This window comes from Rhincodon typus, chromosome 26 (assembly GCF_021869965.1).
Source record: "Rhincodon typus isolate 14 chromosome 26, sRhiTyp1.1, whole genome shotgun sequence".
NCBI classification, from domain to species: domain Eukaryota; kingdom Metazoa; phylum Chordata; class Chondrichthyes; order Orectolobiformes; family Rhincodontidae; genus Rhincodon; species Rhincodon typus.
Genome location: NC_063357.1, coordinates 14,633,150 through 14,656,704, shown reverse-complemented (window position 1 = coordinate 14,656,704; position 23,555 = coordinate 14,633,150). Strand labels below are relative to the sequence as shown.

The 23,555-nt window shown below is 41.2% G+C and overlaps 1 long non-coding RNA gene across 2 annotated transcripts in view; it reads right to left on the bottom strand.

Moving 5' to 3' along the window:
• LOC109930292 overlaps positions 1 to 4,551 on the bottom strand; it is a 67,638-nt gene extending 63,087 nt beyond the window's left edge. Inside the window, exon 1 of one of the 2 annotated variants that reach the window (XR_002260671.2) lies at positions 4,418 to 4,551. This is a non-coding gene — a long non-coding RNA (uncharacterized LOC109930292). The remainder of the gene's footprint in view (positions 1 to 4,417) is intronic. The other variant, XR_007264867.1, reaches the window with a different exon arrangement.
• Positions 4,552 to 23,555: the final 19,004 nt, after the last annotated feature.

Sequence of the window (23,555 nt, the reverse complement as noted above, 5' to 3'; positions counted from 1 at the left end):
AGGGGGCAAATAATTAAACCTGGATAGTGGCTGTGTTCACATGAAGGACAGGGGAAAGCTGCAACTCCCTGCACTAAAAGGCTGTTGAGAAAAATTGAAAATGCCAGAACTGAGCTTGATAGATTCAGTTAAACAAGTGTACGAAGGAACCAAAAACAAAACTGCTCCAGCTGCTGCCAGAAATCCTGAGTGTCTTCAGCACTTTCTGCTTTTATTAGGGAAATGAAGGTACTAAGGATAGAGTTGAGGTACATACAGCATAGCTGCCCTTGACCTTCTGAGTAGTTGAGGTCACAGGTTTAGAAGGTGCTGTTGAAAAGATCTTTGCAACTCCTGCCGACATCATCCACAAACACAGGCTCAGTTTTACGAACCTGATGGCAACACCGAGAGCTACCCCAGTACCAGCTATGTCGAGCCCTCATTGCCTCTTGATGGTCATACAACTTTTATGACCTCCAGTGCTGGACTGGGTGAGCAGGAATTTCATCCAAAGAGGCATTGTGAAGGACAAAGCCATTATATTCAGTCTTTGCCTACATCCATGAATTCCAACCCTTCCCCTGGCAATTGCCCAAGATTGAACGGGACTGCTCGCAACCTCAGTATCATATTTGATCTTGACATGAGCTTTTAACCCTATATCTACATCAGTGTTAAGCTAAACCTGGCCCAGCTCTGTAACATTGTCTGACTGTCTGACTCTGCCCCTGCCTCAGCTTATTAGGAGCAGAAACCTTTGGCAGGTTGGGGGGGTGGGTGGTGAGGGAGGGTGGTAAAGTGTCTCTTGGCTCAGGTGGCTGGACAGCTGATTTGCCAATACAGCATAAAATCCATAATACAGGTTCAACTCCCACATGGGCTAGGATCACCAGAAAGGTCCTGCCTTCTCAGCCTTGGCACCTGGCTGACGCATGGTGACTCTCAGGTTAGACTCACAACCAGTTGTCTCTCTCTCATGAGGGAATGGTCTATAATCCACTGCAGCTAAAATGACTTTACCTTTATTTTATAACTATTCTAAGCAATCCTGGCTAGTGTTCTATGTTCTACTCTTTCTTAACTGGAGGTCTTCTAAAGTTCTATTGCCCTTGTCCTGACCCTTGTCAGATCCTGTTCACCAATCATTTCGGTGCTCGCTGATCTGTGTTGATTCCCAGTTAAACCAGTTCTCCATTTTAAAAATTCTCCTCCTAGTTTTCTCATTCTAGTCCCATGGCCTAACCTTTTCTTATCAGGAGGTAATCACCTCCAGCCACCTGACCCTCCAAGATATCCTATTCTGGCCAATTGGGCATCGAAGGTTTTAATTGCTCAACCAATGGTGGCCATGTCTTCAACTGCCAAAGCCTTGAATTCTGAAACACCCTCCTTAAACCTCTCAGCCCCACTACCCCTCTTTTCATCTTTAAGGTATTGCTTGAAAGCTACCTCTTTATCAAGGCTTAAGTTACCTCTCTTTATGCCTCCTTAAGTGTCTCTGTGTCAAACCTTATGTGTGAAGCACCTCTGGGCAGCTTACTACTTTAGAGCAGTTATATTAAGGCAAGTTGTCATTATTGCGATCCGGGGGAGCAGTTAGCTCACAACATTTCAGAAAGACCGACCTTTCTGCTGCCAATGTAAATTGAACCATTGTACAGCTGACCTGAAATACCTGGAATTACAATTTAGTGGCTTATACTATCGTATTTTTTTCAGCTAAAATGGCCAATATATGTCACAGGAAGTGTTGAACTATGAAGAACACAGATCAGAGATACAGTTTTGTGCAAGATGCTTGCATAGTCATTTTTCCATGACAGGCTTACTTTTGCAATACTCAAATGCCATTCACATGTTTTTATCAAAATAATCAAAGTGCCACTCTTTAAATTTTGAAGCTGAACTCATAAAACAGAGATATTCATCAAGATAAATTGTTCTTAGAATAACCCATTTGAAGTATCTACTATTATATACAGCTTTTTCCTCATTAGCCTCTATTTGACAATGATGGTATGCCATATCTGACACTTTTCACTATAAACACTCTCTGGATTATTAGCTGTTATGAAAGCCTCAGGTATATAGTTCTCTGGAACATTTTGACTCTTGCACAATCCTGATTTTTATTGCTCCACCACTGACGGCCATAATGCAGTCAACTCGGTCCTAAACTCCAGAATTCTCTCCCTCGAGCTCTCTGCCTCTCTCTCTCTTTCCTCTTTTAAGTTACTTCTTAAAACTTACCTTTTTGGCCATGCTTTAGACCACCTAGACTAATATGCCCTCATGTGGCTTGGTGTCAGATTCAAATTGATAACTCTCCTATTGAAATGCCTTTAATCATCCCACAACATTAAAGTCGCTACATAAATGCAAGCTGTTATTGTTGTTAACCTTGATGCCTGTCATAAACAACTTGTGCGTTCAGAAATTGTTTTGGAGGGATGGGAATTAAATGACTGATTTTAAATCATGAATCATGTTGGAGCGCCTACACATTGTGGCATGGAAGGGTGAGGTTGGATTTGGCTTCTGACATTCATTCTCCAAAAATGTTTTCCAAGCCAAGAAGTTGCAAATAGCAATTAGTATCTTCTAGCTACAGAACAATGGAGTTAGTTTCCTTATTCTTAATGAACACTAAATTGTTCCCCTTTTTCTGACATTTTCTACTATTAAACAGTCCCTATAAGGTGTACTGCCAAATTGATTAATTTGTGGCTCCAGTGCAATTTCACATTATTTTATGGCCCTATGTTTCAGCATCTAATCATAAAGGCAAAGCCATCTCTCTCTATTCTGACTTTAAATAACTTCAATGTCAGCAGCTGATTGCTGCCTTACAGATAAAAATATTTCCGACTGTGTGACCCATCAATCTGTAGCTATTTGTAGGGTTTATACTGCAGTTACTGCTATGGAGCGGGGTCCCCCCAGTTTTCCCATTCAAATAGATCACTCATTACATCTTCATCAGAGTAGGCAGCATTGAGAAGCTAAAACAATTCCACATGTATAGGATGAGGCAGTGTGCAGTATGACTTAGAAATAAACTATAGTTACGAACATTCTAGAAATGAAACAGCAACCTAACTGCGAAGTTTAGCACCATTCAAGAATGAAAATTAGACCTTTATACAAGGAATGGTATTATCTGTGCAGGGCTGTGCCACGTTGGACCAGAAAGGGTTAAATATTTTACTGGTAAACTTTACCTTTTGGAAAGAAAACAGACAGCACTGTAATCACATCCTGATTTGCTTGTGAGGTTGCACTGAAATTTTCAGCATTTGGAATTAATTGTATCGCTGGCCAGATTTATATTCCCTTTCATTTCTGCATTGTGCGCCCGCTGCCTTATCCCTGACTTCATGGGTGCGCAACATGTTCCCAGGCATTACTTCTTGCATCAGCTCATTAGCACTAGTGACAGCTAAATACTGCAAATGCTGGAGATCTGAAAAAAAAACTGAAATTGCTGGAGAAACTCAGCAGCTGTGGATGCGTCTGTGGAGAGAGAAACAGAGTTAATGTTCTGAGTCCAATATAACTCTTCTTCAACTCCTCAGAACTAAGAAGTGTCCAAAATGACTCAGATCTAAAAATGTTGGACTCAAAATGTTAATTCTGTTTCCCTCTCCATAGATACTTCCACACCTGCTGAGTTTCTCCAGCACTTTCAGTTTTTTTTGTTATCTTAGTGCTAAAGTCTGGACTAAATCCTAAAACTAAAATACTGCAGATGCTCGACATCTGAAGTAAAAACAGTGAATGCTGGAATGGTTCAGAAGATTAGGCAGCTTCTATGGAGACAGAAACAGAGCTAATGTTTTGGGCTCATGGTCTTTCATTAGGGCCATTCTGAGGAAAGATAGTCAACCTCAGACTTTAGCTGTTTGTCTCTCTCTAAAGGTGCAGCCAAACCTGTTGCCTATTCCCAATACTTTTTGTGAATGTTTATCCTACTCTTTTCCTTTTTGGGTGAAGATGTCTGGTGTTTTGTAATAGATGCTGCAATACAATGGTTGAATTGGTTCGGAGAGTAGAAGGAAAGGGTAGTGGAAATGGCAAATTTTTTACATTCCTACACTTCAAAACATACATCATTGGCTGTAAAGCACTTTGGCCAGATGCTACGCAAAGGCAAATCTTCTTCAAATGCCAATCCCATGTCTCTATGCCAATGTTTGTTGCTATTCCAACATTCTAAGCATCATTCCCAAACTAAAGCCAATCAATCTAACTCATGTCCCTCAGAAACAAAATGCTAAATCTTTACACATGCATTAACTAGCTGTCAACATTCCAGCTCTTCTAGTATTGGGCACACAGAGAATAAATGCTCAGTGTTGTGCTCAGATAATGCACATTCCAGACATCCTTTAAAAGGCCACACAAGGAATTTGCCATCCACAAACTGAAATCTTACCTTTCAGTAGTATGCCCCATCAAGAATCTGTCCATCACACAACACCTCCTGATTACATCCCATATTTCGATCTGTTAAAAGATGTTCAAACTTTCATTTCTCTCTATTAGTTATCCAACTTGTCACTTTTGGTTGGTTCAAAACTGAAGCAGTTTTGAGGCTTTAGATGCTCTAGATAATAGCATTTAGCGTAAACAGTCAAAACCATATTTTGACGTAAATATTTCCATGGGTGCAAGGTAATGAGTTGAGGTAGAATTACACCCACGCACTGCTCAATGATTCGCCATTTCAAATTAAAGTTTTTATCGAAAAGGAAACTACAGGATTAGCTCTAAGCAGAAAAGATGTTTACCTCGCCCTTGTTGTCCTTGTTTCTTATTGTAATTTCAGTTATAAAGTCACAGCAGTAATTAACCCTTTGGCTGGCTCTCCTTTAGGGCCTTGTTTGCCAATTCCACAAACAGCTAAGGATTATCTTTTTCTGAGTTAATTGAGATTAATGAAAGAGTCTGTAACTTCATTAACCTGCACTGCAGTTGGGGCTGGCACTTCGATATTTTATACCACAGGATGCTAAGCCCCATGTCCGTAGCTCAGTATAAGATGTCTAATCTTAGCCAGTTTGGAAGAAATAGGAATCAATCACTTTCCTGAAGGAGAAATGAAAAAATTCTCCCTTATGACATCGCCATTATTTATCTTTCAACCAACACCTCAGAGTCAAATCAGGCATTGTTCTGACTCACTAACACAACCACAAATTTTATCTCCCGCTTCCTGATTTCAGCCTGGAATGTAGTCATAGTGACAGTCTGAGGAAGGATTGAAATGGGAGGAAAAGATAGGAAAGAGTTATTCTCCTCCTCCCTGTCTCCCACTTCCCACTGGAAGTGATGCTGGAGACAGCGTGAGCCAGAGTGGAAATGCTGTTACTTGTGGGTGACAATCCCATGGGCCTAAATTGTTGCAAACAGTTAGAATCAGGAGTGCAATCCCAAGGCTGTGGATCTTGAGCAGCAAATAGTTTAGTGGCTCCATCACATTGGTGGTGGGGAGGGGTGTAGGGTGCTGCAAGTGGCTTGAACAATTTGATGGATTTATCCTGCAATCCCCAGCACAGCATTGCTCAGAACAACTGCATTGGGTTACCTTCATCTGGAGTTCTGTATTGATCTCCTTAACCCTGTGCAATGGCAATGGGGATGAAGTGCAGGCATAGTGGTGACCCATGGTACAGCTCTGGCTGTTGTTCCTGGTGCCACTGTTGGGGTTGGTGTGGGTCCTCCTGCTGTGGTTTCCCATAAGAGGTCCATGCCATAGCTGTGGGGATATCAGTCACTCGCTGCAGTGAAAGCTGCCAGCCTGGAGGTTCAGACAAGGGTGACCAAAGTCCGAGGTTGGTGAAGCAGCGAAAGACATTCTCAGAACACATGCAGAGAGCAGGCCTCTTTCAGATAGGCTGGCCAGTGACTGTACAGTTTTTTATTTCCCTCTCTGTTTATAGGTTTTCCACTGAAGAACGGTAGAAAGGTTAGAGCACAGAAATGGGCCATTCAGCCCATCATCCCTGTACTGGCCAAGTAACCTAACTTCCTATTCTAATCCCATTTTTCAGCCATTGGCCTGTAGCTTTGCAGGTTACAGCACTTCAACAGTAGATTCAGGGTCCATTCAAAGGAGTTGAGGATTTCTGCCTCAACCACCTAACTGGATAGTGAATTCCAGGCACGCACTACCCTCTGAGTGAAAGATTCTTTCCTCACATCCCCTCTAATCCTTCTGCCAGTCACCTTAAGCCTGTACACCCTGACCTCACTGCCGGGGAAACAGATCTGCGCTGTGCACACTACCTAAGACTCTCTTTATTTTATACACCCCAATTAAGTCACTCTGTTTTGAGGAAATCAATCCTAGCCTATGCTATCTTCCTCTAAAGCTGTATTTTTCAAGCCCTTGTAAATCTCTTCTGTACTCTGCGTCCTATTATGTGGTCAAAACTTACTCAAAATTCCAGCTGTGGTGTACAGTTATAGCATTATAACTCTGCCCTTCTATTCAATACCTTACCCATTGAAGGATGGCATATGGTATGCCTTCATTATCATCTTATCTACTTGCCCTGCCACTTTTAGGGACCTGTGGACATGGACCACAACGTGTACCCTCTCAAGATTCTCTAGTTTATTCCTTTGCATTTTTGACCTTGCCATTTGTATAATCTCACACTTCTCTGGTTTGAATGCCACTTTCCACTATTCTACCCACTGAAGTGAACCACTCACATCTTCCTGCAGTTCACAGTCATCCTCTTTCCTATCAACTTTTTGGCTGACTTTGTGTCATCTGCAAATTTTCCAATCACGCCTCATTGATCATTACCCTTTGTTTCCACTAACTGAGCCATTTCAGATCTAACTCACTACATTCCCCTATATCCCATGAGTTTTAATTTTACTTACCAGTCTGTCATGTGGGCCCTTGTCAAATGCCTGACTGAATTCCATGTAGACAACATCCACTGCACTATCCTCAAAGAGGCTCCTTGTTACTTCCACAAAAGTCAATTAAGTTGGTAAGGCATAACCTACTCTTGACAACACCATGTTGACTATCCTTGTTTAATCCATGTCTTTCTAAGTAACTGGAAATCCTACCTCTCAATATTGATATAGTAAATTGCCCACCTCTGAGATCAGACTGATTGGCCAGTAATTATTTGGGCTATCCCTCATACCATTTATGAATAAATGGTAGGACATTCACTGACCTCTGGTGTTTCACCTCTATCTCTTTACAGCATTTGATATTTCCTCCCTGGCTTCTTTTAATAGCATAGGATACAACCTAGTTTTGAAGAAGTGTCATTGGTCCTGAAACATTAATTCTGCTTTCTCTCCACAGATGCTACGAGATCTGTTGAGTTTCTGCAGCAATTTCTGTTTTAGTTTAGGATATAATCTATCTGTCCCTGGTGCCTTGTCCACCTTCAGGGACGTCAGTCCTTCCACTATCTCTCTTCTCATTTTACTTAACTAATCTGATATTTCACACTCCTCCTTTTCAACTAGAATGTCTGAATCTTCCCTCTCCTTTGTGAAGACAGAGGCAAAATACTCAATGAGAAACCTGCCCACTTCTTCTGCATCAAAGTTTCCAGTACATCTCTGGTAGTATTTACCCTTTCCCTAGTCATTCTTTTGTTTTTAATGCACTGGCAAAACGTCTTTGAATTTTCCCTGATTTTATGAACCAACATTTTCTCATATCTTATCTTTGCTTTCCCTATTCCTTTTTTCCTGTCACCCCCATCTGTACTTTCTATGCTCTTCTAAGCTTCCTAAAACATTGCATTTTTTGAGATTGACACAAGCCCAATTTTTCTGCTTTATCTTACCCTTTGGCCCTCGATAGCCAGGAGGCTCCAGGTTTAGCAGTCCAATCCTTTTTCTTTTTGGGGATATATCTACAAAATGTAGCCATAAAATCTTGCTTTTGAATTCTTCCTGCTGATTTGCCACTGATGTACATTCTAGGCGCTGATTCCAGCTTACTTTTGTCAGATCATCTCTCGGCCTTCTAAAATTTGCCTTCCAGCCATTTAGAACTTTTAGTCCTATTCCATCTATGTCTCTTTCTATAATGATAAATCTAACTCTGTTATAGTTACTATTTCCTAAATGGTCACCTACTGCTGTTTCATCCACTGGCACAGTATTCCCTAAGAATGAATCGAGAATTGCACCCTCTTTAGTAGGGCTTGTTACGTGCTGGCTAAAAAGCAGCATGTCTTTGAATGTAGTTCAAGAATCTGGTGTCCTCTGTATCTTTCACATTGTTTAGAATCCCCTAGAATCTCTACAATTTGAAAAGAGGCTACTTAGCCCATCGAGTCCGCATTGATCCTCTGAAGAGCATTCCACCCTTCCCTATGCACCTACCATATCTCTGTAACCCTGCATATCTGATTGGCTAACTTACCTAACCTGCACATCTTTGGACTGTGGGAGGAAACCGGAGCACCCGGAAGAAACCCATGCAGACACAGGGAGAATGTGCAAACTCCAAATGGGCAGCCGCCCGAGGGTGGAATTGAACAATGAGCCACCATGCCACCCTTTTGTATCTCTGTGGATGTTAGGGTAGTTGAAGCCCCTACTATTATTGCTCTATTGTTTTTGCACTCAGAAATTTGACTACATATTTACACCTCTAACTCATCCCACTATTTGGGAGATGCATAGTTTAAACCAAGTAGTGTGACTTCCCCTTTTTATGTTTCTGAGCTCAAATCATATGGCTTCATTTAGAATGTCGCTCCCTCCTTCGTCCTTCTTTCTCCAAGAACACTATGTCCCCAAATTGTTTTATCCCTTTCTTTATCCTGCCTGAAGATTTTATATCCGAGGATGTTAAGATGCCATCCTTGCCCCTCTTGAAACAAAACTTCCAACTTTTCCGCCTGTCAGTTTCATTGATTAACGGCTTCGTCCTTTTCAACCCTGATGAATTTCACACATCCCGGGAAATGTGTGTGTTGACTGTTAAAGATTTAAAGACTGAATTTATCATTGACTATTTAAATATTTAGCTGACCGACCCAATCACTTCACAGAAGGTTTCCCACTTGTCTCCAAACTCGCTTCAGTATTTCCCAGAAATGGGTGGGGTCAAATTCTGACCCACCAGCATTTTTGGGGGTTTAATTTACCGGCCCATCCCTTCAAGCAGTTAAAATTCTGCCCTACATTTCAAAACTACTGAAACTAGTCTGTGAAATCCGATATATACAATGATTTTTTATTCAGTAGGTTTAGGATGTTTGGATTAAGATTCAGTCAGGGTGTCTGAACCAATGAACTTCTAAATTAAAGTCAGTTTGGTTTGAAGGCAGTTTATCATGAGTAGCTATGATTGGCTGAGCATAATATATCTGTGTCAGTCTCTTTTTGACAAAGGGGTACCTGACATAGTCAAAATTAACCGATATTTCCTGCAAATTGAAAGACACTACATGTTTTTGAATTAAATTATGCACTATTTTAACACTTCTAACCGCAGCACATAGAAAAGCAATTATCTACTTTTAATTTGAATGCTTCAAAGAAACCACAACCTTAAAGAAAATGTGATGTACTCACACTTCTATTTTTGCCTTAGTGCCTGTTCATTTGCTTTTTATAAAGTGCAATTTTGACAAAATGCAACTAATTCCAGAAGGTAAGTTTGACTTGCACTCCCACTGCGCTATATCTACTCTAGGCTGACACATGTAAATGAACAATAAGCTGAAACACAGAGAAGTGATATAGTTATAAACTAGACTGTTTAACACGGAAAGAGACCCTTCCGCCCATCAAGTCTCTCGCCCGTTACAAGCACCTGTCCATTCTAATCCCATTTCCAGCACATGGTCTGTGGCTGTGTATGCAATGATGTGTCAAGACAATAAGATATAGGAGCAGAAGTAGGTTATACAGTCCTCGACTCTGCTTGCCATTCCCAGAGATCTGATCTGATAACCCTCAACTCCACTTTCCGTCCTTATTCCCATAGCCCTTGATTCCCTTACTGATTAGAAATCTGATAATCTCAGTCTTGAAAATACTTAACAATCTGTGTTGTTAGGTTTCATGCTGTGGATGTGCTTGTGTTAGACTGTGGACAAAGTCAGAAGACACGCTACACCAGGTTATAGTCCAACAGGTTAAATGGTCTACCCTGTATCCTGTGACTGTGACCCCAAACAGGGAAAGCATCCTCTCTGCATCTAGTCTGTCCAGCCATGTTATATTTTTATGCATTTCAATCAGGTCCCCTCTCATCCTTCTAAACTCTAGCGAATACAAGCCCAGTCAAGCCAACCTCTCTTCATAGGTCAGTCCTGCCACCCCTGATGTCAGCCTCGTGAACCTCTGCTGCACTCTGTCTGTGGCAACTTTATCCTTTCCTGTTTAGGGAGACCAAAGCAGCTCACAATATTCCATGTGGTCTCACCAAGGCTCTGTATAACTGTAGTAAGACATCCCAAATTCTGAACTCAAATTGTCTTGCAATGAAGGTCAATGTATGAATTGCTTTCCTAATCACTCGCTGCACCTGCCTGTGTATTTTCATTGACTGGTGTACAAAAGAACAAAGGAGAAGTATGGTGCAAGAACAGGCCCTTTGGCCTTCCAAGCCTGTGCTGATCATCATGCCCTAACTAAACTAAAAAAACAAACCTTCTGTCTTTATTCGGTCTGTATCCCCCATTCGCTCCACATTCATGTAACCATCCAGATGCCTCTTAAATGTAGCCAATGTGCGTGCTTCCACTACCTCCTCTGGCAGTGCATTCCAGGCTCCTACCACTCTCTGCATAAAAAACTTCTCTTGCACATCTCCCTTAAATTCTTCCCTTCTCACCTTGAACCTGTAACCCTTGTAATTGAAACTTCAACCCTGGGAAAAAGCCTCTGACTATCCACCCTATCTATGCCTCTCATGATTTTGTAGACCTCTATCAGGTCTCCTCTCAGCCACTGTCTTTCCAGTGAAAACAATCCTAGTCTTTTTAACCTTTCCACATAGCCAATGCCCTCGAGACTGGGCAACATCCTGGTGAACTGTCTCTGCACTGTCTCCAAAGCTTCCATATCCTTATAGTAGTGTGGTGATCAAAACAGCACACAATACTCCAAATGCGGCCTTACAAGGGTCTTATATAGCTGCAACATGTTTTGCCAACTCTTGTACTCCACGCCCCGGGCAATGAAGGCAAGCATGCCATATGCCTTCTTATTCACCTTGGCCACCAGTGTTGCCACTTCTAGGGAAATGTGGACCTTCACGTCCAGATCCGTCTGTGTGTAAATGTTCCTATGGGTTCTGCCATTTACAATTTAATTCATATCTAAATTTGATCCTCCAAAATGTATCACCTCACATTTGTCTCGATTAACCTCCATCTGCCATTTCTGTGCCCAAGTTGCCAATCTATCTATTGTATCCTTTCACAATCGTTAGCACTATCAGCAGCTCCACCAATCTTCATGTCACCTGCAAATTTACTAATCAGACCACTCACACTTTCATCCAGATCATTTATATATACTGCAAACAACAGAGGACCTAAGACTGATCCCTGTGGAACACCACTAGTTAACAATCTCCATTCTGAAAAACACCCTTCCATCATTCCCCCCGTCTTCTATGACCAAGCCAGTTTTGTATCCATCTAGCCAGCCAACCCCGAATCCAATGTGATTTTAGTTTTTGTACCTATCTCCCATGTGGGACTTTATCAGTTGCCTTACTGAAGTCCATATAAACTACATCCACAGCCCTTCCCTCATCAATTACCTTTGTCACATCTTCAAAAAATTCAATCAGGTTGATGAGACATGACCTTCCCCATACAAAACCATGCTGCCTGAGACTAACTAGTTCATTTTCTTCCAAATGTGCATATATCTTGTCCCTCAGTATCTTTCCCAGGAGCTTCCCCATCACAGACGTCAAGCTCACCAGCCTATAATTTCCTGGATTTTCCTTGCTTCCTTTCTTAAACAAAAGAACAACATTGGCTACTGCAGATGCTGTAAATCAGGAACAAAAACAGAAGTTGCTGGAAAAGCTCAGCATCTGTGAAGAAAAATATCAGAGTTGACATTTCAGGTTCAGTGACCCATCCTCGGAACTGATGGTAGCTGGGAAAATGTCGGTTTATATGCAGAAAATAGGGAGTAAACGATAGGATAGAGCCCGAAGAGAGAGAAGAGCAGTTGGATAGACAAAGACGTTGATAACAGTCTGGCTAGGAGGGTAAATAGTTGTTAATGGGGACTGTTAGTAACTAACAACATTGGCTAATCTCCAGTCCTCCTCTGATTCGATGCTCTTCTTCACGTCGATCACTGAGAGTGTCCTGTCATGATCCTCTTCCCAGGCGTGGTGACTGCAGTGCCATCTCCCGGAATTCCTCTCAGTGATGTCTCTGCTGCCCTCATTCGATGGACACACAGCTCCATTTGTTCATCTGCACTTCCCGACATATCGTAAAACTCTTCCTTTCCATTCTACACACCTGAGTATACAACTTCACATTTACCCATGGTGTACTGCACTTGTCATGTTTTTGCCCACTTGCAACCTATCTCAATCACTTTGAAATCTAAAGCATCCTCCTCACAACTCACAATCCTGCCTAGTTTTTGTGTCATCAGCAAATCTGGAAATGTTGCTTTTGGTTCTCTCATTCAGGTCATTTATACATGTTATGAATAGCTAGGCCCCAAGCACTGATCTGTGCCATGCCCCACTGGGCAATGCTTCACAAATGTACTGTAATCACATCTTTTATAATAGACTCTAGCCTTTTCTCCACTATTGATGTTAAGCTAACTGGTTTGTGATTCTGTATTTTACCTGCCTCCTTTTTATATAGTGATTAAATGGTGTTTAAATGGTGTTACATTTTCTACCCTTTGATCTGTAGGAACTGCTTCAGCCTCTAAAGAGTTTTGCAAGTTGACAACCAATAGTTCCAGTCCCGTTTCCTTCAGTATTCTGGGATGTAAATTATCATCCCTGGTGATTTATCAGCCTTCGACACTATTAATTTCCCTGGCACCATTTTCTTACTGATACTGATTTCCTTAAATTCCACCCTCTCACTAGATGCTGGGTTCATTAACATTTCTTGGAGTTTATTTGTTCCCTCTTTTATGAAGATAGAACCAAAGTATGTGTTCAATTCTTCTGCAAATTCTTTGTCCCCCGTTATAATTTCCCCAGCTTCTGACAACTGGTAGAGAAAGGGACAAGGTTTAAGCAGAGAGAATGTAGGAAATTAAGCAAAAGGTTAAAAAGTAGGGCCTTGAAGGTTGTAATACCTGGATTATTCCTGGTACCATGTGCTACTGAGAGTACGAATAGGAGATACGGCAGATGAATGCGTGGCTAAGGAGCTGGTGTAAGGAGCAAGGAGTCACATTTTTGGACAATTGGGATCTCTTCTGGGGTAGAAGTGACCTGTATAAGAAGGATGGGTTGCATCTAAATTGGAAGTAGACCAATAGCCTGGTGGGGAGATTTGCTAGTGCTATTCGGGAAGCTTTAAGTTAGTGAAGGGGGTGGGGGGCGTCCAAGGAGACAGTGAAGAAAGAGATAAGTCTGAGGCTGGTGCAATAGAGAAGGGGAGCAAGTTAAATAGTCAAGGCAGACAAAACCACGGCAGAGGATGAGTTAAGACTGAAAAATTAAACTGCATTTACTTCAATGCAACAGGCTGAAAGGTCAGGCAGATAAACTTACAGCATAATTGGGAACATGGATCTGAGATATCATAGCTGTTACAGAAATGTGGCTTATTGTTCCACGATATAGATGTTATAGGAAGGATAGAAAGGAAAGGCGAGAGAAGATGGGGAATGGTTTTTTGGTTTTGGATAACATTACAGTTGTACTTAGGGAGAATATTCCTGGGAGAATGTCCAGTGAGGTCATATGAGTAGAACTGAGAACTAAGAAAGAAATGATCACCTTATTGGGATTGCAATATAGGTTCCCCAATAGTCAGCAAGAAATTGAGAAGCAAATACGTAAGGAGATCTCAGATATTTGTAAGAATAATAGGTTTGCAACGATAGGGGATTTTAACTTTACAAACATAGACTGGGATTGCCATAGTGTTAAGGGCTTAGGTGGAGAGGAATTTGTTAAGTCTGGACAAGAAAATTTTCTTATTCAATTTGTGGATGTACAAATTGTAGGCGCAAAACGTGACCAAAACACAAACAGAAATTTCTGGAAAACTCAGCAGGTCTGGCAGTATCTGTGGAGAGAAATCAGAGTTGACGTTTCGTGTTCGGTGACCCTTCCTCATGACCTCCTCTTGGGAAATAAGGCAGGGCAAGTGACTGAGGCGTTAGTGGGAGAGCACTTTGGGACAAGTGATCATAATTATATTAGTTTAAAAATAGTTATGGAAAAGGATAGACCTGATCTCTAAAAGTTAAAGTTTTAAACTGGAGCGAGGCCAATTTTGACAGTATTAGGCAGGGACTTAAAAAGTTGATTGGGGGAGGCTGTTTGTAGGAAAAGGAACAGTTGGAAAGTGAGAGGCCTTCAAAAAGGAGGTAATGTGAGTTCAGAGACAGGATGTTCCTGTTTGTGTGAAGGGCAAGGCTGGCAGGTATAGGGAATGCTGGATGACTGGAAAAATTGAGACACTGGTCAAGAAGAAGGAATCATATGTCAGGTATAGACATACATTGGGTATCAAGTGAATCCCTAGAGGAGTATAACGGCAGTAGAAGTATATTCAAGTGAGAAATAAGGAGGGCAAAAAGGGGACATGAGATAGCTTTAACAAATAGGGTTAAGGAGAATCCAAAGAGATTCTACAAATACATTAAGGTCAAAAGACTAACTTGGGAGAGAATAGGGTCCTTGAAAGATCAACGAGGCCATCTATGTGTGGAACCACAGGAGATGGAGAAAATCCTAAACAAATATTTAGCATCAGTATTTACTGAGGAGAAGGACATGGAAGCTGGAGAAGTTGGGAAAATAAATAGCGATACCCTGAAAAGTGTCCATATTACAGAAGAGGGAGTGCTGGAGGTCAGAAAATACATAAATATAGATAATCCCTGAGACCTGATCAGGTGTATCCTGGAACTTTATGGGAAGCTATGGAAGAGACTGTTGGGCCTTTTGCTGAGATATTTACATCTGTAACAGCCATGGGTGAGGTGCCGGAAGACTGGATGGAGGCTAATATCTTTCCCTAATTGCCCACAGAAAGGTGGTGGCAAGCTGCCTTCTTGAACCAATGTAGACCTTGAATGTAATGCTGTTAAGAAGGACTTGTGGGATTTTGACCCATGGACAGTGAAGGAACTGTGATATTGTTTGAAGTCAGAATGGTCTGTGGCTTGCAGAGATATTTGCAGGTGATGGTTGGTGTTCTCATGCATCTGCTGCCTTTGGCCTTCCAGGAGGAGGAAGTTATGGGTTTGTAAGGTGATGTCAAAGAAGCCTGGGTGAAATTTTGCAATGGATGTTGTAGATTCTACTCATTGCTGCTACCGAGCATCAATGGTGAAGGACGTGAATGTTGATGGCGGTGGATGGGATGTTAATCAAGTCCCTGATGATTTCAAGACAACAAGGTGCAGAGCTGGATGAACACAGCAGGCCAAGCAGCATCACAGGAGCAGAAAGGCTGACGTTTCGGGCCTAGACCCTTCATCAGAAATGGGGGAGGGGAAGGGGGTTCTGAAATAAATAGGGAGAGAGGGGGAGACGGATAGAAGATGGATAGAGGAGAAGATAGGTGGAGAGGAAACAGACAGGTCGTAGAGGCGGTGATGGAGCCAGTAAAGGTGAGTGTAGGTGGGGAGGTAGGGAGGGGATAGCCTAACTCTCCTCCTGGACACCACCCCAAGGCCTCCTACCCTCCCTTGACCTCTTCATCTCCAACTGCCATCGAATATGCCTACCCTGATGATTTCAAATGTATTGAGTGCTGTTGGAACTTCATTCATCCAGGCAAGTGTGCCATCACACTCCTGATGTGCCTTGTAGATGATGGATAGGCTTTGGGGAGTTAGGAAGTGAGCTACTCAGCCTCTAGAAGTCTCACATCTGACCTATTCTTATAAACACAATATTTATATGGCTAATGAAATTCAGTTTCTAATCCCAGGATGTTGACAGTGGGGGATTCAGTGATGGTAGTACCAATTAACAACAATGGTCACTCTCAGTCACTCTTACCTACAATTTGAAGCTCATCTCTTCTGTCTATGTTTGGACCATAGCTGCAATGAGATCCTAGTGGCCCTGGTGGAACCCAAACTGACTGTTAGTGAACAGGTCATTGCTTTGTAAGTGCTGCTTGATAGCACTGTGCAGAACCCCTTCTCTCACTTTACTGATCTAGAGAAAATTTTTGGGGTGGTACTCAGATTGGATTTGGTCTGCTTTTTGCAGACAGGACATACCTGGACAGTGTTCCAAATTATCAGCTGGATGCCATTGTTATAGCTGTACAAGAACATCTTACCTGGCAGCACAGCTAGTTCTAGAGCCTAGGCTTTCTGTACCATGGCTGGAATATTGTCAGGGATCAAAGCCAATGTTTTCAGCCTTCTCTTGATGGTCATGAGGAGTGAATCAAATTGGTTGAAGATTGACAGCAGTGATGCTGGGGACCTTTGCAAGACATTATTCAAGTATGAAATGATGACAAAATAATTTTTAATCATTAACAAACTTATAACAAGGACAGGAAATGTACCTCATTTGTTACAATGTTTATTGCAGTGGAGCTAAGATTAAGCAGTGATGTGATGGACAGGTATTCTAGTCTGGGGAGAACTGAGCATGAAGGGAAATACATTTACAGGGCTGCGTGAACAGAGGAGGAGAATGAGATTGACTTGATTGTTTCGTGGAGAGCCAGCATGGATTTGACGGGACAAATAGCTTCCTTTGGAGTTATTCTGAATCAATGACTTCATGGCTTTCAATATAAGTACAATCAGATTCAACAGTAGCTTTCATAATGATGTTATTTCAGAAGCACAGTGCTGACAGCTGAACAATCTTTCACACTCCAGCTTGGACATTTCTGGCCCCATTGGAAGATGGCCTTGGCTAATTCAATCAGTTCTTTCCTGGGTTTGAGTTGACCTCTAGCGGGAGCAGTCTTTGAGATTTCTGAATTTCTTCCAGATGCATTTATTTCATGTTGATAGGCTGACCACTGCAGTTTCCCAAATGCCAAGTAAATAATTTGTGGTACACAGATCTTATTCTACAGGGGATAAAGAAAACCTTCTCATATTAAATCTAGCTTGAATCTTGTTGATGATGTAGCTTTACACATCTGCTTTTCTTCTCAAACTGAACTAATTACCCAGCCCAAGTCTCCACTTTCTTCCAGTAATGGTCACGGCTTGTCTGGCTTTATTACTCCTCTTCTCCATGAAAATAAATTTTATTGTTCATGAACGAGAATAGCATTTCACTCCAAGGAGTTGAATTCTCTAAAAGCAAAAATACAAATAAGAACATGAGAATTATTAAAAGGTTACTTGATCCACCAAGCCTCTCGGCCTTTAGTAGTCTTTAAATCAATACTCAAATGGCATCGGAACAATTCTTAATTCTGTCATCCTGTAACCTGGCCAGGAAAATTATTCTCCACACTCATTACAGACGCCAGGAGGAATCTGATCATGTAATGTGTTTACTTTCATTGGGTTTGTGACGATACTATGGCTCTAGGAGGTGTATTTTGTCTCGTTCTTTTTAGGAAGAGAGATTCAGACAGAGGTATCAAATAGTCAGCTCCAAGCCAATAAAGTAAACAGCTTGTGAGACCTTGGTTTTTTTTTAAAGTTTGAACAACAGAAGCAACCTGAATGGGTGGGGTCAAGCTCCCACAGAACCAGGATTTTTAGTGTAGCTTTCAGTAACAATTGCTGACATCTTGAAGCTGGCTGTGGAAGCTTTTATTCCATCTCTCTGTTACAGCTAAAAACTGGGGTTCTCTTCCTGCTGTGAGAATTGCATGTGAAACAATCTCTTTCACTGACTTTGCTTCATTAAGGGTGTGCTTATGGGATGTTACTGTACTGGAACAGTTAATGAGTAGTTTATTATTTTCTTATAATAAACTAACAAAGTTTAAGCCAATTCTTTTCTCTTTATTTTGACTGTATTTTAACTATTAGCATACGAATAAAGTGGGTTTTGCTTCAAGCCTGATAGTTTGATCAATCAAATTGCATCTGGAAGGCAATGCTTGGCATTTGCCTTTAAAATGAGAGAAAGTTAGGGTCCAGGCTGTCTCCTTTACATGTTTTGAGGGGGTCTGGTTCTGGTCTGGTCCATAACAGGTTGTTCTTGCATATGGGGAAGCAAACTCTTGGTGGCTATGTGCGTACAGAGAAGTCGCAAATAGCACTGAACATTGTGCACTCATCAGAAAGCATCCCCATTTCTGACCTTATAATGGAGGGGAGGTCATTGATGAAGAAATTGAAAGGGGTTAGGTAAAGGACACTACCCCGAAGAATTCCAGAAGCAATGTCCTGGAGCTGAGATGATTGACCTTCTATGACCACAACCAAACTCCTTTATGCTGGGTATCCTTCTAACCAGTGTAAGGTTGACCCCACCAATTCCTTTTGACTTCAGTTTTGAAAGGACTCCATGATGCCACACTCAGTTGCATGCTGCCTTGATGTCAAAGACTCTCCTTCACCTCTGGAGTTTAGCACGTTCATGCATATTTGGACCCAGGCTATAAGGAGGTCAGAAGCTGAGTGGCCCTGGTGAAATCCAACCTGAGTGTCAATGATGGGTTATTCCCTTCCAAGTACTGCTTAATTGATTGCTCATCTCTTCCATCACTTTGCTGATGATTGAGAATAGACTGGTACAGCACTATCTGACTGGATTTATTTGCTCTGTTTATTGTGGACAGGATGCATAGATGCTGGTGTTGGACAGGAGTGGACAGGGTCAGAAATCAGACGAAGCCAGGTTATAGTCCAACAGGTTTATTTGAAACCACGAGCTTTTGTGAAGTCACCTGATAAAGTGGTTATGCTCTGAAAGCTTGTGATTTCAAATAAATCTGTTGGACTATAACCTATTGTGGACTGAGCGTACTTGGTCAATCTTCCACATTGTCAGGCACATATCAGCATTGTAGATTACATATTCCTCTTAAATAGTAATAAATGATAAGACTTATGTCCTAGATTTTAATGAGAAAATAACCCTTTACTTTAACAGGGTGCACTCTTACTTGTCTAATCGCCAATTTTTTATAAACTTCCCCATTAGTGTATTAGGACTGGACAAGTCAAAGTTTCCTCAGAGAGTGTGCAAAGGGGGAGATCATCAACTGGTTCCTCATTCAAATTAAAAATATTCAATGTGCATAGATTTGGCTGATTTGTTTTCAGGGAAGATATTAAAGCATGATGTTACTCAGTTGTAAATAGTGCAGAAACTTCAGAGTGTCATGGTACTGTTCAATATGAAAACCTCAAAGTTGCAGTTTGAACTGTGCCACTTCAGTTTGGCATTGATTGGCGTGTTTGCACTGTAGATGCAAAAGTAATTTTCAACCGGAAATTAGTTTAAATCTAATAGCCTGTTTAGTATTGTTTGGCAGTGAAAATTGACAAATTCAAGTGTGGCAACTATACCTTCAGGTTTTAAATGTGATCATGGCTTTGGAGTCAAATAAATGTTCTACGTTTGTATTTACTAAGGAAGGAGATGCTGTCCAAGTCACAGTGACAGAAGAAGTAACTCAGGCACTGGAAACATTTCAAATTAATGAGGAGGAAGTATTGGATGGGTTGCTAGTTCTTGATGTTGATAAGGCATTGGGACCATATGAGATGTATCCAAGGAGATTGAAGGAAGTGAGAGTTATAATTGCAGAGGCACTGGCCACAACTTTCAATCTTTCTTCGATTGAGAAGTGGTTCCAAGAGACTGGAGAATTTCGAATGTAACACCTTTGTTCAAAAAAGGTTGCAATGTTAGTTTTGATGAGGTTAAGTGTGAGGTGGTACATTTTGGTAGAAAGAACATGGAGATTGCAGTGATTGTAATGAGGTCAGCCAGGTGGACCTCATGGAATAGGAGTTCCCTGATTGGGGCTGTTAATCTGGTCCAATCAGGGAGCCCTGACTGACAGATATAAACAGGAGTGTCAGACATCCTGTTCACTTTGAGAGCTGGCTCTGAGGAAGCTGGATCAGTGTCAAGTACTATTCATGTGTAAATAAGGGGTGACTTGGTGACAGGATACCGACCTCTGTGGAGTTATTTCAGAGCTAGTATAAAGTAAAGAGTGTGCAGGAGCAGTGGGATCTGGATGGATGTACTTATAAGTCACTAAAGGTCACAAGACAGAGTAAGCAGTTAACAAGTCATACAACATTAATCGAGGCATGGAGTACAGGAGAATGAAGGTTATGCTGAACTTGTACAAGACACTAGATAGACTTGTGCTGGAGTATCGTGCATAGTTCTGGGTGCCACACTCTAAGAAGGATATAAAAGCTTTAGAGAGAGTGAAGATGTAGCTTATGATAATATTTCCTGGACAACAAACTTCAATGATGACGATAGATTAGAGAAGTTGGGACCATTTTTCTTGGACAGAAGACTAAGAAGAGATTTGATAAAAGTTTTCAAAATCATGATGGGGCTGTATAGAGAATTAGGGTGAAACTGTTCCCTCTCTTAAAATAATTGAATACAAGAAGGTATAGACATAAGGTAATTTGCAAAAGCAGCAAATGAGATATAAAATGAAACTTTTTCACACAGCAAATAGCTTGAGTCTGGAAAGAACTGCCTGGAAATGTGGTGGAGGTAGATTCATCTGAGGCATTCAGGAGGGCATTAAATGATTATTTAAATAGAAACAAAATTCAGGGTTATTGGGAAAAGGCAGGGCAATGGCAGTAAGTCATAATAATCATTCAGAGATCTGGTGCAGATGTAATTGACAGATGACCTAGTCAGCACTGTAAGGGTTCTGTGTTCAATGTTTTTTTAAAACAGCAGTTTTTTTTTACATTTCCTTTCCATCTCTTCTTTCCTGCTCTAATAACCTGGTCTCTGTTTCTCTCACATTTATTTCTCTTTTCTATGCCTGATTTGACACTGAATTCACCCACTCTCACCTACAATTCCTTCTCAATGTCTACACTTTACATTTCACACTCTCACAAACTGATCAGTTAGGGGAATAGCCAGGTTATGTGTCCTGTAGGTAACAGGTGCCTGTCTTCCCTTACTGTGTCATTGTCTGCTTGCAGTTTTAGCAACTTGCCACACAAAAATATTTAAACCCTAAATGTTCGAGGACATTTCTAACAGATGGCAGAGGCTGTTAGATGTGTTGACACAGCACAATCTGAGCCATCAATTCTTGATGTAAGAACTGCTCCTTGCTCGGAGTGTCTAATGGTGAGAGCAGCCAATATTTTCTCAACGAGACCTCTTCACTGGTCTGTAAAATGTTTCAGCTTTGGAGTAAAAAAGTCCCATGGACACACTCTGACTTCCCCTTTTCAGAGTTCCATCCATTAATATTGGTTGTCACATCTAATTCATGTGGAATTATTTACACTGCAGTGAAGCGACTGGCTCACAGAGAGATTGTCTTACCAATAGACAATTTCACAGTTGGATTGGTCCATTTTGTGTACCATTATTTCTCAGCAATGCACCAGTACCCAAGCAAACATGTCTTTTCCCATACTTTGTTAAAGCAAACAATTTCCAGATGGGCAGCTTGCCCGCCTCTCAAACAGTGAAGTTTTGTTGTCTAAAAATGTGGCTGAAATGCTTTGGAGGCATTAAGTTGTTGGAATAGATTTTTATGGAGGTGCTGTGTGACAATAGAAGTTGCAATTATCAATGCCATTCATTTATAGTCCATTCATCCTGCCTATAATAAATAACTGAATGTCTTTTATTCATCAAAGGTCATTATTTACAATCTACCTCGATACTTTCTGGGTCACCATTTCTCACATACAAGCTCAATATAGGAAACAACCCGCCCAGGTGCTCATGTGGCATCATTGAATGATGTCTGACCCTTCCCCAAACCCTTGCTGTTTCTTTAAATGTTTCAATCCAGGTGTATTGAGCTACACACATCACTGGCATGGAAAGCTATTGGCTCTATTTGACTTATCTGTGGCTTTAAGTGTTCTCTGATGTTTCTTACCTTGTGAATCTCCATTTTAGCTACACAGGTACAGTCACGTTGGCACCTTAGAGGCAGGGAACAGCTTGATTGAATAGACAAGGTGGACTGTTCTTTGATTAAGTTTAGTGGCCAAGACATTTTTCCCAGGATGTTAAACAGGTGGAGAAGATAACCATGCAGGGAAAAAAAAATAAAGCTTATTCCTATATAAACTTCCCAGTGTTGGAGCTGGGGAACAGTTTGTACATGTTAGGGCTGTATAGACCCTTGAGCCTATTCTGCCATTCAATAGATCTTGGTTGATCTATAACCCAACTTCAACTTTTCTTATCTCCATACCCCTCCATATATTTATCAAACAAATTATTATTAGCTTCAGTCTTAGAAAATTTAATTTGACTTAGCATCCACAGGTCTTAGAGAGAGGGGGTTCCAAGGTTTCCACCACCTTTAATGTGAACAAATATTTCCTGAATTGACTTCTAAATACTTCAGTGTAATTTAATAGTAGTGCTTTTTTGTTCCGGATTTCTCCACAAGTGGAAATAATTTATCTGGATCAATCTTAATAATTCTTTTATTGTTTTAGAAACCTTGTTGATAGAACCCCTCAATCTTCTAAACTTGAGGAATAAAAACTGAGTTTTTACAGCCTTGCTTCATCATTTAAACTCTGGCATCATTTTCAATTGCAAGTTTCTCTTATTTTTCTATGTGAGGGACCATACTATTATCCGCTGTCATTGAACTGCATTCCATCACTAGGCCCCACCTTTAATAGGGCAAAGAACTGGAAAAAACATTTTTTAAATAAAATTTGGAACCCCCCAGAATTCAGAAATAATTTGAAACAGCTTTATTTAAAACTAGAGGTACCTGCAAAAACATTTACAGTAAAATAGCGTCTTCATTGTAGCAATACTTTTTGAAATCCCCATTGCATGTTATTCTATCTCCCCCATGCCACTCACATCCTCTTCCTTCCTTTCTTCTAGTGTAATTCCTATCCCATTCCCCCATCCCAACGCTTCTTCATGTTCCAGTTTTGTTCCACCTCTCCCATGCCACCTACTATTCCATACCTGCTACGCATTCCCCGTCCACACCTTCCCACCTTTCCACCTTTCAAACTGTACCACTGCCTCATCCACTCCAGCCACGGTAACTCTGTTGTCAGGCTACCCTTAACACTTGTTGCTCCTTTCCTCTACCAATTACCTCCCAAACCCCTCCACCACGAATACCACCAACCGTTGGCAGTCACTCATGTGTTCTTGTCCTCTTGCAATCCACGTACTTGATGTTCCAGGCTGTAGCTACAAAATCGACCCACCAAACAATTAGAACAGTGTGCACCAACAAAACCTCCGTTCAATAATTACAAGA